Genomic DNA, 5,533 nt, shown 5'->3' on the forward strand with positions numbered 1-5,533 from the left:
TCCAGCCCAAGATCTTAAGGCACAAACTAACGGAGATGGGAGTAGACTCTCACATGGTGGATTGGATAGTGGACTACTTGACAGATAGACCTCAGTATGTGCGGTTGGGAGACTGTAGGTCTGACACGGTGGTCAGCAGCACAGGGGCGCCGCAGGGAACCGTACTCTCTCCGGTCCTGTTCACCCTGTACACATCAGACTTCCAATATAACTCAGAGTCCTGCCATGTGCAGAAGTTCGCTGATGACACGGCCATAGTGGGGTGTGTCAGGAATGGACAGGAGGAGGAGTATAGGAAACTGATACAGGACTTTGTGATATGGTGCAACTCAAACTACCTGCGTCTCAATATCACCAAGACCAAGGAGATGGTGGTGGACTTTAGGAGATCTAGGCCCCATATGGAGCCAGTGATCATTAATGGAGAACGTGTGGAGCAGGTTAAGACCTACAAGTATCTGGGAGTACAGTTAGACGAGAAGCTTGACTGGACTGCCAACACAGATGCCTTGTGCAGGAAGGCACAGAGTCGAATGTACTTCCTAAGAAGGTTGGCGTCATTCAATGTCTGCAGTGAGATGCTGAAGATGTTCTATAGGTCAGTTGTGGAGAGCGCCCTCTTCTTTGTGGTGGCGTGTTGGGGAGGAAGCATTAAGAAGAGGGACGCCTCACGTCTTAATAAGCTGGTAAGGAAGGCGGGCTCTGTCGTGGGCAAAGTACTGGAGAGTTTAACATCGGTAGCTGAGCGAAGGGCGCTGAGTAGGCTACGGTCAATTATGGATAACTCTGAACATCCTCTACATAGCACCATCCAGAGACAGAGAAGCAGTTTCAGTGACAGGTTACTATCGATGCAATGCTCCTCAGACAGATGAAGAGGTCAATACTCCCCAATGCCATTAGGCTTTACAATTCTACCTCCAGGACTTAAGAATTTTAAAAGCTATTAATGCTTTTTGAGACGGTGATTTAGATGAATATCATATTTTTTTACTGAGTTAAGTATTGTATGTAATTAGTTTTGCTACAGCAAGTGTATGGGACATTGGAAAAAAAGTTGAATTTCCCCATGGGGATGAATAAAGTATCTATCTATCTATCTATCTATCTATCTCTATCTATCTATTCCATTTTAATACACCTATCCCCACCTCCTTGTGTTCCCTATCACCCACCGCTTTGCTCATCTTGCACCCCTCTCTCATTGTCTTGCTCTAAATTTTCATATTATCTGTTCCAGTCATGATGACGGATCTTGGACCGAAACCTCCGCTGCTGGCTACTTGGCAAAGTTCCTGCCTGGGCATGATGAGCTGCGCCAGCTTTTCATGCAAATAAACCAGTTCGAGTCCGTGGGTGGAGATTCTAAGTAGGAAAGGTTCCAATTTTAATGTTATGGAAACATAGAAAACATTCAGCGCAATACAGGCCCTTCGGCCCACAAAGCTGTGCCAGGCATGTACCTACCTTAGAACTACATAAGCTTTTCCCATAGTCCTCTAATTTTCTTTGATCCATGTCGCCATCCGGTAGTTCCTTAAAATAACCTATCTTTTCCGGCTCCAACACTGTCACCTGCAGGTCATTCCACACACTCAACAGTATCTGATTAAAATACTTTCTACTCAGATGTCCTCTGTATACGCTAATGCTGCGATCATATTGGTCCTACCAAAATGAACCACCTCAGACTTATCTGGCTTGAACTCAATCTGCCATTTCTCAGCCCAGTTCTGCATACTATCAACGGCCCGTTGTAACCCCTGACAGTCCTCCACACTGTCCAACAACACAGACCATCTTTGTGTCATTAGCAAATGTCCTAACCCATCGCTCCACTCCCTCATCCACGCCATTAACAAAATCCATTAAAAAAAAAGCGGTCCCAGAACTGATCCCTTAGGCACAACACACGGCACAGGTCTCCTCCATTCAGAATATGACCCTTTTAGAGCCACTCGTTGCCTTCTCTGATCAAGCCAGTAAGCTAATTCTGGATACACCATGCACTACCCCCTTGGTTCCGAAGCCTCCTTACACTCTCAATAAGCCTTGCATGGACATACAAAATGCCTTGCTGAAAACCATACGCACTGCATCGACCGCTGTACCTACGTCAATATGTTTAGTCACACTCTTAAATTTTCAAATCAGGCTTGAAAGGGACAACCTGCCTTTGCCAAAGCCATCCTGACTTTTCCTAATAATTTTATACCTCCCCTAATGTTCATAAAACCTACATTTCTGCATCTTCTCCATCAACTTACCAACCACTGAGGTAGGACACACTGGCCTATCACATCCTGGGCTCTCCCTACTACCTTTCTTGAATAAGGGAACATCAGAAAAATTTACACTAGTGAATCTGACAACGGTTGTGGGAATGTGATTGTAAAATATTCTAAGTGACAGGACATAAAGCATTTGCATAGTCATGTAATGATTATTGATGGTCAAATGTAAGGAATTTGGCAATGAACTTACCCGGAAAGTGAATGAAGGCAAGGTTGTGCTCGTAGTGTACATGGACTTCAGTAATCTCTTTCACAAACTCCCCTTGTAGGCTCCTCGAGAAGATTCAGACACTCAGTGTTCAGAATGAGATAGCTAATTAGATTAGAACGAATTCTAATTTGATTAGAATTTCATAAGCAAAAGTTTAGGTGATAAATCCCCACAGCCTGACAAGTTGTTTTCTCGGAGCCTGCACGATGTAAGTTCAGAAATTACCAGGGCCCTAGCAGAGATAATTAGATCATCCTTAGGGACCGTAAAGATGCCACAGTTTCAGAGAGTACCTAATGTTGCCCCACTGTTTAAAAATGCCTCTAAACATAAACCAGGGAATTGTACAGCAGTCAGACAGACATCAGTTGTGGGAAAGTTATTTGAGGAAATTCTAAGTGACCGGACGTAATGTATCTGCATAGACATGTAATGATGAAGTGCTGCTCACTGATTATGGATGGAGTTTTTCACTGAATTTACCAGGAAAGTGAATGAAGGCGAAGTTGTGGATGTTGCCTACATGGACCTCAGTAAGGCTTTTCACAAAGTCCCCTGGGAGGCTGCTCAGGAAGATTCAGTCACAAAATATTCAGGATGAGATAGTTAATTAAATTAGACATTGGTTTCTGAGAGAATCCAGATTGCATTAGTAGATTAGATGGGGGGGCGGAAATCAATTTGAGGAAACTATGGGAGAGGAGGTTAGTTCACCAGTAGAGCAAGTAAGTAGACCGTGTGTGAGGGAGGACAGGCAGGTGATGGAGCAGGGATGCGCTCAGCCCGAAGTTGTAGGGGAGAAGAAAGAAAAGGATAATAAATTTGAATGCATTGCTAGGGATGAAAAGAGAGGAGGAGGTGGAGAGTATCTTAAATGTATCTATTTTAATGCTAGGAGCATTGTAAGAAAGGTGGATGAGCTTAAAGTGTGGATTGATACATGGAATTATGATGTTGTAGCTATTAGTGAAACATGGTTGCAGGAAGGGTGTGATTGGCAACTAAATATTCCTGGATTTAGTTGCTTCAGGTGTGATAGAGTAGGAGGGGCCAGAGGAGGAGGTGTTGCATTGCTTGTCCGAGAAAATCTTATGGCGGTGCTTTGGAAGGATAGATTACAGAGCTCCTCTAGGGAGGCTATTTGGGTGGAATTGAGGAATGGGAAAGGTGTAGTAACACTGATAGGAGTGTATTATAGGCCACCTAATGGGGAGCGTGAGTTGGAAGAGCAAATGTGTAAGGAGATAGCAGATATTTGTAGTAAACACAAGGTGGTGATTGTGGGAGATTTTAATTTTCCACACATAGATTGGGAAGCTCATTCTGTAAAAGGGCTGGATGGTTTAGAGTTTGTGAAATGTGTGCAGGATAGCTTTTTGCAACAATACATAGAAGTACCGACTAGAGATGGGGCAGTGTTGGATCTCCTGTTAGGGAATGCGATAGGTCAGCTGACAGATGTATGTGTTGGGGAGCACTTCGGGTCCAGTGATCACAATAGCATTAGCTTCAATATAATTATGGAGAAGGACAGGACTGGACCTAGAGTTGAGATTTTTGATTGGAGAAAGGCTAACTTTGAGGAGATGCGCAGGGATTTAGAGAGAGTGGAATGGGTCAAGTTGTTTTATGGGAAGGATGTAATAGAGAAATGGAGGTCATTTAAGGGTGAAATTATGAGGGTACAGAATCTTTATGTTCCTGTTCGGTTGAAAGGAAAGATTAAAGGTTTGAAAGCGCCATGGTTTTCAAGGGATATTAGAAACTTGGTTCGAAAAAAGAGGGATGTCTACAATAGATATAGGCAGCATGGAGTAAAGGAATTGCTCGAGGAATATAAAGAATGTAAAAGGAAACTTAAGAAAGAGATTAGAAAAGCTAAAAGAAGTTACGAGTTTGGTTTGGCAAATAAGGTGGAAGTAAATCCGAAAGGCTTCTACAGTTATATTAAAAGCAAGAGGATAGTGAGGGATAAAATTGGTCCCTTAGAGAATCAGGGTGGTCAGCTATGTGTGGAGCCGAGGGAGATGGGAGAGATTTTGAACGATTTCTTCTCTTCGGTATTCACTAAGGAGAAGGATATCGAATGGTGTAAGGTGTGGGAAACAAGTAAGGAAGTTATGGAACCTATGACAATTAAAGAGGTGGAAGTACTGGCGCTTTTAAGAAATTTAAAAGTGGATAAATCTCCGGGTCCTGACCGGATATTCCCCAGGACCTTGAGGGAAGTTTGTGTAGAGATAGCAGGAGCTCTGACGGAGATCTTTCAGATGTCATTAGAAACGGGGATTGTGCCGGAGGATTGGCGTATTGCTCATGTGGTTCCATTGTTTAAAAAGGGTTCTAGAAGTAAGCCTGGCAATTATAGACCTGTCAGTTTGACATCAGTGGTGGGTAAATTAATGGAAAGTATTCTTAGAGATAGTATTTATAATTATCTGGATAGACAGGATCTGATTAGGAGTAGCCAGCATGGATTTGTGCGTGGAAGGTCATGTTTGACAAACCTTATTGAATTTTTTGAAGTAGTTACGAGGAATGTTGACGAGGGTAAGGCAGTGGATGTAGTCTATATGGACTTCAGCAAGGCCTTTGACAAAGTTCCACATGGAAGGTTAGTTAAGAAGGTTCAGTCGTTAGGTATTAGTGCTGGAGTAATAAAATGGATTCAACAGTGGCTAGATGGGAGATGCCAGAGAGTAGTGGTGGATAATTGTTTATCGGGATGGAGGCCGGTGACTAGCGGGGTGCCTCAGGGATCTGTTTTGGGCCCAATGTTGTTTGTAATATACATAAATGATCTGGATGATGGGGTGGTAAATTGGATTAGTAAGTATGCTGATGATACTAAGGTAGGAGGTGTTGTGGATAATGAGGTGGGTTTTCAAAGCTTGCAGGGAGATTTATGCCGGTTAGAAGAATGGGCTGAACGTTGGCAGATGGAGTTTAATGCTGAGAAGTGTGAGGTTCTACATTTTGGCAGGAATAATCCAAATAGAACATACAGGGTAAATGGTAGGGCATTGAG

Source organism: Hemitrygon akajei, unplaced genomic scaffold (genome assembly GCF_048418815.1).
Source record: "Hemitrygon akajei unplaced genomic scaffold, sHemAka1.3 Scf000036, whole genome shotgun sequence".
NCBI classification, from domain to species: Eukaryota; Metazoa; Chordata; class Chondrichthyes; order Myliobatiformes; family Dasyatidae; genus Hemitrygon; species Hemitrygon akajei.